Source organism: Chelonia mydas, chromosome 6, assembly GCF_015237465.2.
Source record: "Chelonia mydas isolate rCheMyd1 chromosome 6, rCheMyd1.pri.v2, whole genome shotgun sequence".
NCBI lineage: Eukaryota > Metazoa > Chordata > Testudines > Cheloniidae > Chelonia > Chelonia mydas.
This window is the reverse complement of record NC_051246.2, coordinates 107,189,460-107,203,291: the sequence shown is the minus strand read 5'-3', so window position 1 is coordinate 107,203,291 and position 13,832 is coordinate 107,189,460. Positions and strand designations below refer to the sequence as shown.

The 13,832-nt window shown below is 44.1% G+C and overlaps 1 long non-coding RNA gene across 1 annotated transcript in view; it reads right to left on the bottom strand.

Annotated features, from left to right (window-relative positions):
* Nucleotides 1-12,873, bottom strand: part of LOC114020651 — a 241,056-nt gene extending 228,183 nt beyond the window's left edge. The window contains exons 1-2 of the long non-coding RNA XR_006291754.1: nucleotides 11,987-12,873; nucleotides 10,775-10,861 (exon numbers count right to left, since the gene is read on the bottom strand). This is a non-coding gene — a long non-coding RNA (uncharacterized LOC114020651). The remainder of the gene's footprint in view (nucleotides 1-10,774; nucleotides 10,862-11,986) is intronic.
* Between the last annotated feature and the right edge of the window lie 959 nt (nucleotides 12,874-13,832).

Genomic DNA, 13,832 nt, shown 5'->3' with positions numbered 1-13,832 from the left:
CAGAAAGAACACAAGAACTTCCACCAAAATGTAGGTTCCTAAATCAATATGTAGTTACTTTAATAGAAGTGGTCTGATTTTCGGAGATGTTGAGCAACCACAATTCCCCTAGAAAGCAATAGGATTTGGGTGCCTAAAAAGGGTTTCCCGAATCTAACTTTAGTCATTCAGGTTTCAAACCATTGGTGTTTGTGTGAAGGGACTTATTGCACAGGTTTGGAACAGAGGCAACCCAGTGATCGTTTGCTTCAAGCATGCATTTTAACAGATTATCAATTACAAAAATCAAAGATCATAAGAACGTCCATACTGAGTCAGACCAATGGTCCATCTAGCCCAGTATCCTGTCTTCCGACAGTGGCCAATACCAGGTGCTTCAGTGGGAATTAACAGAACAGGCACGCATCAAGTGATCCATCCCCATTGTCCTCTCCGAGCTTCTGGCAGTCAGAGGCTAGGGACACCCATAGCATGGGGTTGCATCCATGACGATCTTGGCTAATAACCATTGATGGACCTATCCTCACAAACTTATCTAATTCTTTTTTGAACCGTGTTATAGTTTTCATCTTCACAACATCCACTGGCAACAAGTTCGACAGGTTGACTGTGTGTTGTACAAAGTAGTACTTCCTTTGGTTTGATTTAAACCTGCTGCCTATTAATTTCATTGTGTGACCTCTGGTTCTTGTGTTATGTGAAGGAGCAAATAACACTTCCTTATTCACTTTCTCCACACCCTTCATGATTTTATGGACCTCTATTATATCCTTCCATAGTTAGGGTGACCAGATGTCCCGATTTTGGGTCTTTTTATAGGACAGTCCCGATTTTGGGGTCTTTTTCTTATATAGGCTCCTATTACCCCCCACCCTGTCCCGATTTTTCACATTTGCTGTCTGGTCACCCTATCCATAGTTGTCTTTTTTCTAAGCTGAACAGACCTAGTCTTTTTAATCTCTCCTCATATGGAAGCTGTTCGATACCCTTAATAATTTTTGTTGCTCTTCTCTGTATCTTTTCCAATTCTAATATATCTTTTTTGAGATGGTGTGACCAGAACTGCATGCAGTATTCAATGTTTGGGCACAACATGGATTTATATGGTGGCATTATGATATTTACTGTCATATTATCTACCCCATTCCTAAAGGTTGCTAACACTCTGTTACCTTTTTTGACTGCTGCTGCACATTTAGCAGATGTTTTCAGAGAACTATCCACAGTGATTCCAAGATCTCTTTCTTGAGTGGTAACAGCTAATTTAGATCCCATCACTTTGTATGTACATTATTTTGCATTTATCAACATTGAATTTCATCTGCCATTTTGTTGGCAGGCACCCAATTTTGTGAGATCCCTCTGTAACTCTTCACAGTCTACTTTGGACTTAACTATCTTGAGTAATTTTTTATCATCTGCAAATTTTGCCACCTCACCCTTCACCCCCTTTTTCCAGGTCATTTCTGAATATGTTGAACAGCACTGGTCCCAGCACAGTTCCCTGGGGGATACCACTGTTTACCTCTCTACGTTCTGAAAAATTACCGTATTTTCCTTCCCTTTGTTTCCTGTCTTTTAACCAATTACTGATCCATGAGAGGCCTTTCTGTCTTATCCCATGACTGCTTATTTTGTTTAAGAGCCTTGTTGACTGGCCTCGTCAAAGACTTTCTGAAAGTTCAGGTACACTATATCCGCTGGATCACCCTTGTCCACATGTTTGTTGAACCCCTTAAGGATTCTAATAGATTGGTGAGGCATGATTTCCTTTTACAAAAGCTGTGTTGATTCTTGCCCAATTCGTGCTCATCTGTGTGTCTGATAATTCTGTCCTTTACTATAGTTTCTACCAATTTGCCTGGTACTGAAGTTAGACTTACTGGCCTGTAATCGATAGTATCACCTTTGGAGACTTTAAAAAAAAAAGTTTTAAAATTAGCTATCCTCCACTTATCTGGTACAGACACTGATTTAAATGATAGGTTACATACCACAGTTAGTAGTTCTGCAATTTCATATTTAAGTTCCTTCAGAACACCTTGGGTGAACAGCATCTGATCCTGGTGACTTATTACTGTTTAATTTGTCAATTTGTTCCAGACCCTCCTCTATTAACATCACAGTCTGGGACAGTTCCTCAGATTTGTCACCTACAAAGAATGGCTCAGGTTTGGGAATCTCCCTCACATCCTGTACAGTCTACAGTGAAGACTAATGCAAAGAATTCATTTAGCTTATCCGCAGTGGCCTTATCTTCCTTGAGTGCTCCTGTAGCCCCTCATCTGACCAGTGGCTCCACTGATTGTTTGGCAGGCTTCCAGCTTCTGCTGTACTTAAAATAATTTTACTGTGAGTTTGAGTCTTTGGCTAGGTGCTCTTCAAATTCCTTTTTGGCCTGCCTAATTATACTTTATACTTGGCTTGCCAGAGTTTTATGCTCCTTTGAAAGAAAACATAAACCAGCTGTAAAGAACTGAAATCTGTTATTCCCCTCAATCATTTAATTCCATACACCTATATTGAGACTTCACACTATACCTTAGTGGGGCATTGTCAAGGCACAACACTAGAATGCTGATATTGTGCTAAGTCAAGAGTTAAGTAAGTTCATTCCACCTCTGCTATTTTGTGTTTTAAAGCAGTCCTTACTCTAGGCAGCATCTTTCTGTTATTATTACTTCTTGAATGATAAGAGCTGGGATTGACCTTCAAAAAAGGTTTAAATGGTTTTATCTGAAAAATAGTCTGTGAACGTCTATAAACTAATGTGCTGCTTTTACAACTCCTTTCTGAGGTGTGAATGCAGCACATCAAAGTCAGCAAGGAACTTACAATAATGGACTTCAAAGTAAAAAATCTAATGCAAATCTAAGTATTTGCTTTTAGACTCTTTGACATCTCAACAGATTAAGTTTAGAAGTATTTTCATAGATACTATCTACATAATCTAATAGAGATGATTTCAGGAACTGAGTCAATGTTTCCAGTAGATGTTTAGGCTAGCAAACCCCATTTTCAATAACATTAATAAGGAACACATTTTTGTTTATTTTTTTTTAAAGTTTCTAGCACAACACTGAGGGGTTATAAATGAAATCTGGGGTCTGTGGAATCATTTTTATCTCAGCACAAAAAAGTGGTAGATGCACAGGATAAAGGAGTTCCATCTCTGTTGAGCTTATGTAACATAACTGACTTTGTTAAAGGGCATTTAGGTGTTGTTTGATTTACATCTAGTGTCGGCTTAATGCATCAACCTCATAAGGTTCCACTTGTTTAAATATTTCATTTTAAAAGGTGCAGTAAGTTCATAATTTCATCAGCATCCACCCTTCCCTGACTGAAATGGATTCTCCAGCTTAATCTATTACACCCATGAATAGAAGTAAATGAAGTTTTCACCCCTTTCCTTGACAAGGGAACTGAGGCTGTCGTATTACTTATTACCATCAAAGTTACACATGGTGCTGGTAAAATTCTCACAGCAGTTATAGTGTCTCTTTTATTTTAATCTTCTGAAATAAGACTTATAAAGGTAAATGTGAAGAAAGCCAATGGTGCTTATTTAAACTAGTCTTTGCTGCAATTTGTTCTCAGCATTTTGCGTTTACAGGGAAAATGTGTTTTGTTCTTTTCCCAGGTCCAGTTTCCATTATGTTTATTTGTGAGAACAATCTTTAGACACATGTACAGAGGACGCAGTGTGTGTTTGTAGGCCTTGCCTGCACCAGAAAAGTTTTTCCAGGAGAATTATACCAGCAAAACCTCTTAGCATAGACAGTTATAGTGTCATAAAAGCGCTTTCGGCAGTATAGCTTATACCTGTACAGCAAGTGAAATAAGGACATTTTTGCCAGAATAATTGCATCTACACTACAGCTTTTGCAGGCAAAGCATGAACCGTAACCAACATAGCTATGATACCAAGTTTCTAGTGTAGACCTGCCCATACTTTCATGTTTTCCATTCAAACATTAAGGTGAGCTACTCCTTTTGTCTCCATGCCATCATTCAAGATGGTTTATGAATATAAATATATCATATGAGTACTTGGCACTTACACAGCACTTTGCAACCTTAGATCTCACAGCATTTTAACAAAGGTGAGTTTTTCCACACAAGGGGAAATTGAGGGGCAGAGATGTTAATTGGTTTGCCCCAACTATTGCAATGAATCAAGAGAATAGAATGGAGCAACGCTCAGTCCCTGAATTCTGAGTGGGTAGCATTTTACACCCAGTTTGCACTGATGTAAATAACTACCCAAGGTACAGGACAGTGGAGACCAGGCCCCCCATCTCCTGTAGAGAAGGCAGCAGACTAAGCAAGGCACTAGAAGAAAGGAACTGACCCTAACAGGCACAGAACTGATGCTGTCTCTCTTTCTGTGGCCTCAACCAAATCCCTGAACTCCCTGCCTCCCTTTCTTCATCTGTGAAATGGAGCTAACTCCTTCCTACCTTACAGTGATATTGTGAGATTAGTTAATGCCTCTAAAGGGCTTTGGAAGTGTAAAGTGTTATGTAAGTGCTAAGTATGATTAGAGATGGGCCTGAACATGAACATGCCATCTAAACTCATGTTTTTCATGGCAGTTCACAATTTGGGCCTCTCTCTAAAATGGGTCAAAATCAGAACACAGAATACTAACACAGCAGATCTGTAGAAGAATCCAATTCTGCACTCCATGGCTTGGTAAAACTTCCTAGTATTATATATCAGAGACCCTTCTCCTAGTCTTAGAAAATAGATCATGGCTAATAAATGGATCAAACTGCCTTCCCTTCCTAAATCAAATAACTCTTAGCAAAAATTATATTCAGTTCAGAAAATTAAATATATTTTGTTTACTGCACTGTCTAAGGCTTTGTATACAGTTATGGAAACAAAATTGTGACTTTGGCTCGGTACTTCTTCATAGATTATAAATAGAACCGTACCAAATTCATGGCCATGAAAAACATGTCATGGACCATAAAATCTGGTCTTTTGTGTGCTTTTACCCTATACTATACAGATTTCACGGGGGAGACCAGCATTTCTCATATTGGGGGTCCTGACCCAAAAGGAAGTTGCAGGGGGGTTGCAAGGTGTTTAGTGGGGCTGCAGTATTGCCACCCTTACTTCAGCACTGCCTTCAGAGCTGGGTGGCCAGAGAGTGGCAGCTGGTGACCGGGCACTCAACTCTGAAGGCAGTGCCTTGCCAGCAGCCGCGCAGAAGTAAGGGCGGCAATACCATACCGTGCCATCCTTACTTCTGCGCGGCTGCTGGTGGCTGCTCTGCCTTCGGAGCTGGGCTCCCAGCCAGCAGCCGCCGCTCTCCAGCTGCCCAGCTCTGAAGGCAGTGCCACCACCACCAGCAGCGCAGAAGTAAGGGTAGCAGTCCTGCAACACCTCCTACAATAACCATGCTACTGCCCCACAACTCTTTTTGGGTCAGGACCCCTACCATTACAACATCATGAAATTTCAGATTTACATAGCTGAAATCATGAAATTTACAATTTTTAAAACTCTATGACCGTGAAGTTGACCAAAATGTACTCTGAATTAGGGGGGGGCCTAATTATAAAACCAGAAGAAACCACTATGGTCATCTGGTCTGACCTCCTGCATAACACAGGCCATAGGATTTCCCTGAATTAATTCCTGTTTGCACTAAAGGATATCTAGTTTAGAAAAACATCCAATCTTGATTTTAAAATGTCCAGTGATGGAGAATCCACCATACATTTTCCAGTGGTTAACTACTTGGAGGGGAGGCAGTCTGGCCTTAAAGTCCTGAGCACTACACAGGGACTTAAGAAACCTGGGTTCTAGTCCTAGCTCTACCACTGGCCTGCTGAATGACCGTAGGCAAGTCACTTTACTTCTCTGTGCCTTAGTTTCGCCATCAGTAAAATGGGGATAGTGATACCAAGCTCCATTTCCCCAGCCCCACAACTTTTTAAAATGTGAAGTCCTTCATTCTGGCTGCGAGGGAGCACACAGCAAGACTGCCTGCACTCATGTCACCATCATGCCACGTACAGCATGTTAGTGGTCTGCTTTGCTATGGCGGTGTGCTGGTTAGGGTTGCCAACTTTCTAACTGCACAAAACCGAACACCCTTGCTCTGTCCCTTCCCCACCCCTTCTCGAGGCTCTGCCCATGCTCACTCCATCCCCCTCCCTCTGTCGCTTGCTCTCCCCCACTCTCACTCACTCATTTTCACCGGGCTAGAGCAGGAGGTTGGGGTGCGGGAGGGGGTGACGGTGTCAGCTGGGGGTACAGGCTCTGGGGTGCGGCCAGGGATGAGAGGTTTGGGATGCAGGAGAAGGCTTCAGGCTGGGGCTGAGGGGTTTGAAGTGTGGCAGGGGACTCTGGGCTGAGGCAGGAGGTTGGGGTGCAAGGGGATGAGGGCTCCAACTGGGGGTGCAGGCTCTGGGGTGGGGCCAGGAATGAGGGGTTTGGGATGCAGGAGGGGGCTGGGTGCAGGGGTGGTTCCAAGCTGAAGCAGGGGGTTGGGGCACAGTAGATGGTTCAGGCTGCAGGCTCTGGGAGGGAGTTTGGGGTGGGCGTGGGCTCAGGGCAGGGGAGGGGGTTGAGGTGTGGGAGGGGGAGCAGGGTGCAGACTCCAGGAGGGAGTTAGGATGCAGGAGGAGGTTCAGGGCTGGGGCAGGGGATTGGGGTGTGGGAGGGGGTGCGGGGTCCAGATGGTGCTCACCTCGTGCGGCTCCCCACAAGCAGCGACATGTCCCTCAGCTCCTAGGCAGAGGCACGGCCAGGTGGATCTACACGGTGTCTCTGACCAAAGGCGCCTCCCCCGCAGCTCCCATTGGCTGCAGTTCCATCCCTCTGCCTAGGAGCCAAGGGACACGTAGCCACTTCCATGTAGTGTCAAGTAGGGAGCCTGCCAGCCCTGCACCAACAGGACTTTTAATGGCCAGGTCAGCATTGCTGATCGGAGTCACCAGGGTCACTTTTCAACCCAGCATTCCAGTCGAAAATTGGATGCCTGGCAACCCTAGTGCTGGCCGAGTCCCACACTCTGCATGATGCAGCCCCTGCTCGGCCCTCGCTGCCTCTGGCAGCTCCACTGCACCAGGGGCTGGCTGGGCCAAGGGGAAGCAGGACAGACCCATCACCCAACAGCTCCTCAAGGGAGCAAAGTGGGAGGAGAGAGCAGAGGTGGGAACTGGGACTTAGAACAGCATGAAAGGAAGCAGAGCTGGGGGAGCAGGGAAAGTGTGGAATAGGGAGCAGAGCTGGGAGAGTGTGGAATGGCGAGCAGAACTGGCAGAGTCAGGGGGTTCCCTCGAAGGCTCTGGGAGTGTCAGGCTGATTTATGGGGGGAGGGCAAAGAGAAACCATCGTTCAATTGCTGTTGGAAACTATTTGATTTGTTACCTCAAACACTTCCCTTGCTGAATACTTTTTATAGAAAAAGAAACAAATGAAAATTCCAACCACACGGAACGCCAATGCACAGTAGAGATCGCGACACTACTTACTCAAATTTGTTCCGGCCACCCTCCATCATGACAGAGGAGTGGCTGCTGGACTAAGCTTTCCCCCCACTTTTTCAGGCCTTCCAGCACAACTGTCTAGGACATGCCCCAGTGTCAGAGCAAGGAGCAGCCTGGAGAATGCAGGGGGAGCTGGTACCATGCAGCCCCACAGGCCCCCTAAGCCCCCGCTCCCTGTGGAAAGCCCAGGCATACAGGCTGCACCCCCTTCTCCCTGCTGCTGTCCCACTCAGAGCAGAGGGCACAGGGAAGTCCTAGGACCCCCAGTCCCCTCCCAGCCTGCAGTGCTAGGACTCCAGCAGGGGCTGCCCAGTTGGACAAGTGCTGCTATCTCCTGTGCAGGCAATGCGTCACTAACTGGGTGGCTGTCTGCACTGCTGTCTTGGGCATGGTGGGGAGGGGAGGCGAGGCGCTGGCTGGTGAGTCTCTGCAAATTCGGAGCTGGCCAATGAAGGAGGATGGGAAGGGCGGGGACTGGGTCCCCTCCCTGCCCTATCTCAAGACCTCCTGTCCCTGCCTTCCCCATGGTCAGTGCACCTGGCACCCCCTTCCCCCAAGCTGGGGGGTGGAATGTTTACCTCTGCATGGGCCAAAGGGTCTGAGCATGACCACAGGAGGGGGAGGGGCACGCATACTATTTGAAAAATTTCCAGGGGGAGGGGGTGTACCCCAGCCTTGGGAATGTGAGCTATTCTCAGATTTCTTACTTCTTAACTCCATTAATGCCTTCATGTCTCAATTCTAAACAACGGTCTGATTCTAGAATTCTATTTCTGCGTAGTGCCCGCAGAGGTGCCCCAAAACTCGCTTCCAGCCCCCTGCACTGAGAAGGCTGGAACCATCCTCTAACTCACACATTCAAAATGTCTGTGTAGATGAGGCAGCGTATATTTTAACACATGCTAAGCTGGTCATGTTGAAGCATAGGGGATCTCTACACTGCAGTCATGGGGTGTGATTACAGCTCTTGTAGACACACCTCAGCCAGCTTTAACCTAGCTAGCTCAGGTACTGGAGCAGTGAAAGGCAGGAGCAGCATGGGCTTCATCACAGGCTACCCATGCTAGTAATTACCCAGGGTTCCAGGTGAGCTTGATCAGTCCCTGCTGAATCCTGGGTTGCCGCACCTTTGCTGCTCTGGTACCTGGGTAGCTTGGGTATGTCTACATGAGTGTCAATCCTGAGCCCTGGCACCTTTAGGCTTGGCAGTTCATAGCCCTGGCACTTCTAGGCTTGCTGCATCAGTTCTGAGGGTAAAAAAATTGCTTGATTCCCAGCATCTCTTTCACTACAAATTAAGCACCGCTGCAATCACACCCCAGGACTGCAGTGTAGACATACCCGATTCTTCAGCATGACCAGTTTAGCATGTGTTCCATTATACACTATCCTGTTTCCACTGAGGTTGATATCCTGCCCCCATTGAAGATAATGAAAGTTTTGCTAATACTTTTAAAATGTGTTCGTTTGCTAGAACATGTTAGCTAACACATTCTACCCACACACCTTTAAACCCTAGTCTAGATGAAGCCAGTGAGTCAACACTGCAATGCACTTAAGTTCCTGGGACCAGAATCTACAACGTTATTTGCAAACTGATTATCCAGAAGAACATGAAAAGCTGTGGCACTGGCTGTGAGATGACTACGGGGGATCCTTTTCCTATTTCTGTATGTTTTGAATTGGGATGATGAAGAATCAGCTCCCAGTGACCTTGACCTTTTAAGGGAGACAGAATTTTGGAAGAAAATACTTTTTTTTTTTAAAGTATTCATGTGATTAATAAGCTTTATATAAATGTTTAATAAGCCATCAAAGGCTTTAATATCATTTTATCATGTGTTTTGTTTACTCTCTTATTTGCCATCTAAAAATGTTTATGCAACATTATGAGGCAATGCATGTTTATCAAAGACTGCAGGTTAATGGGTGATGATCAGGAAACCAGAGGAAAAAGCCTAACTGGCCTGTTAAGTAGAATTAAAAGAATTTGGAGACAGTGTGCATGGCAATTACTCTCCATGTCTGCCAAATTCTAAAATACCGTCTTACATCTATGCAGCACCTTCAATCCCAAAGGATCTCAAATAATTGACAAGCTATAAGGGAATTTTTTCACATACCACCAAAATGCAGCCACTTCTAGAGTAGAACACAGCAGCACACAACCTCCCTGCACAACAGTTTAGGCTGCAAAGTGAACAGGAAAAGCATATCAAACTGAAAGTACAGGGAGAATTTTAAGAAGCAGAGCATCATTACCCAATTCAGAATTTAACCTAGACGCTGGGTTTAATATCACTACTTTGCAACAATAACAACAACAAAAGGAAAGAATGCTATGATCTCTTTAATAAACCACAAGTGGGCAGGACTCATGTTTAGGGGACTTAATGAAAGATTTCAAATGTGGACTCAGATACTTCTGCTCTATTGACTTTCACATCTTCCTCCCACCCTTGAACTCCAGGGCTTAGTATTCTATTCAGTCCCCATTCCCCAAACTCCACCTTTTTTCTCATTAGTTTCTATTTCTTATTTATTCTAACACTTCTTTTTTTGAGGAGGAAGTGGCACTTGGGATGCAACATTTAGGTCCAGATTTGAGCCCCATCAAAATTCGGAGGGTTTCAGTTCCAGAGTTTGGGTTTAAATATGCTTTCTGGTTTGGATACTATACTTCTTCTGAAACACCTTCCCTTCTCCTCCCCACCACAAGTTTGACAGTGTACAAATTAAGGCTTTTAGTTTGGAACATAATGGAATTAAGTCATCTTTGAAATTCTCATGCAGTATAAGAGTCAGTAGATCTGAGGAAAAATCCTCAGCTGGTGTAAACTGTCATAGCTCCATTGACAACATCAGTTGAAGATCTGTCTTGTAGGTTCTATTTGCAGCTCTGCCATTGATTCACTGTGTGAAGTTGGGCAAGTAACCCTGTCTGTCAAACAATTAATGATATCTTCTTTGTACAAAAAAAAAAAAGTGTGCTTGACGATCCTCAGATGAAATATGCCTTTAGAAGTATATATTATGTAGTTTGGATCCAGAATAAATGTTCAGACCTATCTCTACCTAAATGTGATCAGTGAATACTAGAGCCTTAAAAAAATAGATGCACTAACTCATATTGGTATTTCAGGAACTTCCATTGTTATTTTAGGAATATGCTGTGTGATTAATAAGTAAACACCTAATGTTCACAGACCTGCTGGCATGAAACAACACTTTATTCTCTATGTACATAGAAAAATGTTACTCACTCTCTTCCCCTTGTCCCATCTCTCGAAGACGTTGCTAGAGCAGATACAGATTGTCCTCATTCCATTTTCTATATTCCTCCTAAAAAACTCCAAATGGACAATTCTATTAAAATTATTATATAATGCCACTCGGAAAAGAACACCTCTCTCTCTCTCTATTTTATCGCTTTTATTTCCAACACACAGTATAAGCAAGTGCTATACTAAAAATATGAGACTGCATCATGTGCACGGTTATTCTTGGCAGGTGCTGTGGAATGTTTGGCTATACACAGCCATCTGATTTAAACCTAGAATTCAGACACAGCATACATCATTGGGATGGAATTCTCAGATGGTAAAGCCACGCTGCGGCTTTACCATCTTCCATTGATGGTGGTAGTTTGCCTAGGCTGGATAAGTGGACCTAAGGGGCTGATCCTGCAAATGCTTACTGATATGCTGAGAAGTACAGGTGACTGTATAGGTCTTAAAGAGGTTTGTGACCAAGTGTGAAGGAATGCTTCAATTAACATAACTAGCATGATAAATTAATCACAAATCCCCCATTTAAGACCAATGGGGTTGGGAACCCACCCAAGAGTTTTTGATTGGGCGGGCAAAAGGATTTTGCTGAGTACTGTTGGGGTAAGTGGGGGTGGGGGACAGAATAGCTAAGCAGCAGCCTGTAAGCACAATCTGACCCTGGAAAAGCCTAGAGGAAGTTCTGGGTTTAGTGTTGGCTACAGAGGCATGGGGCTATAAGCAAAGAAGAGATTCCCCTGGTTCCTCCTGCATTCCGCAAAGGAGGACTTTGTACACTTCTTGTAAATAAACAAGTCTGCATCAAAGAAACTACCAGGCTCTATCCATTTCTTCTCCCCACTGGAACCTCCCCAGGGCCCCAGAATTTTACTAGCTGCTCAGGTCTAGAAGGGATGGGGGTAGTTTCTCTGAAGTCAATGATTAGAGCAGTTAATAGGTCTTCAATGAAGACTGTAACACAGTCTTCCCTTAAAAAAAGATATTTCAAAAAGGTTGACCAGAACTTCCAGATTCCCAAGAAAGGTGGCCATATTTCTATAAATTAATTCTGCTGCTGGCATAAATGAAATGTTACTTTCCATAATACCATGACTCATAATGCTAGTTGGGGATGGGCTCCTCTTTAGGAAAACCCTGGCTAGTAAACCCTCTTATTGAATTACAGAGCACACAAGTCCACAAAAGTACCTTTTTATTGTTTGTTGTCTTCTTCTTAAACTCCAGGTATAATACAACCACATAGAAGCAGTTTTGAAGAGCTCCTTCCTGCTCCCTGCCTTTTATACTACCAGGTTTCCTTCCTGGGTTCTCCAGCTGGTGAGCTAATTACCTCATTAACTCATCAGGCTATCAGCAGGTATCAGTACTCCCTTCTACCTTAAACACACCCAGTGTCCTGGGTGTTCTACGTGACCTGGGTGATGGCTTCCATCGAGCCCAGCTGGAAGTTGTTAATAGCACCCCAACACATACCTCCTCTCTTTAACCGTCCCAGCTCAGCTAGGGGCCCCCTCTTTTCCACTAGGGCTCAGTTTTCTTCGTGACTGGATTCTATCTTTCTTATGAAGACAGCAATTCCTACCCCTGAAATTCCTACAGGTCATCACACCAGGGACAATCTACAGTCTCTGGCTCGGGAGCTACCTCCACCTTTCGTCAAGGATGCTGCGGTATGTTCCCCAGCTAACCCCTCATGCTTTGGGGTCTCTAATTCCCCCTTAGGAGTTAGGCATCTGGGGTCACTGCCTCCTCTGGGCCCCCTAACTGGGATACAGTGGGTTCACCTCCCATCCTTCAGGTTGTCCTTACATGGCTGTCCCCTGCTCCTTCACCCACTTTTCTAGCTTCTCCTCTGCTCTGGTATTCACCACTTGGATCTCATGTTCTTGGTATTCATCTATGGTTTTCACTTTCCTGCTTCTTCTTTGCCCTTGTCTTTCCTATATGGGCCCCACTTTCTTGGCTTGTTGTTTTCCATTTAGGGTTTTCTCATCTCTCTCCTCATGGACTCTGGGTCCTATACTTAAGTCCAGCTCCTCTTTTCCTGTACTCCCCATTGAGGTTCCTTCTCCTAGGCCTCCATTCTTCTTCTTAAAAGGAATGAGTTTCAAGGCTTTCCTTCTTGGGTTCTGCTGAACTAATTACCTCATTTATTCATCAGGCTACCAGCAGCTGTAAGTGCTCCCTTCTACCTTAACCACACCCAGTACTATGTGTGTTCTAAGTGACCAGGATGTTGGCTTCCATAAAGTCCAATTTGAAGCTGCTAACAGCATCCTGTCATATCAAAGTAGACTAAATTTATTCTTTTGGATTGCTACTGTTTTTGAAGGATCAACCATTTTTAGCTTTTAAGCTATGTCTTAGAAGGAGCTTTCCTATGGTTTATTTATGCTTGTCAAGTTGCTGAGGTGGCTTGGTCTAAAAGCTCTAGAAATCCAAAGTAGATCAGTCCTCAAGATTGCACTGAATTTATGTAATACCTCAGCCCTGAACTTGAGCACAAAAAGACCCACCCAGAACACTTGCATCAAATTAACAAAGAATGGAACATTGTATTAGCTCTGCTCAATTCTGCATCTTAGAAAATGTTATATATGTGGCTGGACTGGGAGGATCAAATTATAACATTGGCTCCAGGCTTACTCTTTATGGAAAGTATAACAGTTCTATTCATGTAAGCAGTGTAGTTGTAACTGTGTCAGTAGCAGGATATTAGAGAGACAAGGTGGGTGAGGTAAGATCTTTTATTGAACCAATTTATGCTGGTGAGAGGGACAAGTTCTATTCGTGCGCATGGGCATAAGATTACAAGGAACACAAATACATGTGAGAGTTGAAGGTAGTGTTTGTCTATACCCAATTTACCAGGAGGGCAAATGGCTCCCTGAAGTTGTGCTACTAGAAACACACAGTCCCTCTCGTATTTTATCAAGATCGCTGCTTGCGGTGTTCTGAGTACTCTAAGATTTTGTACTTGCATGTGACATATTCTGTAATCTGCTTTGAGAATAAAGGAATCCAAATACAGTAC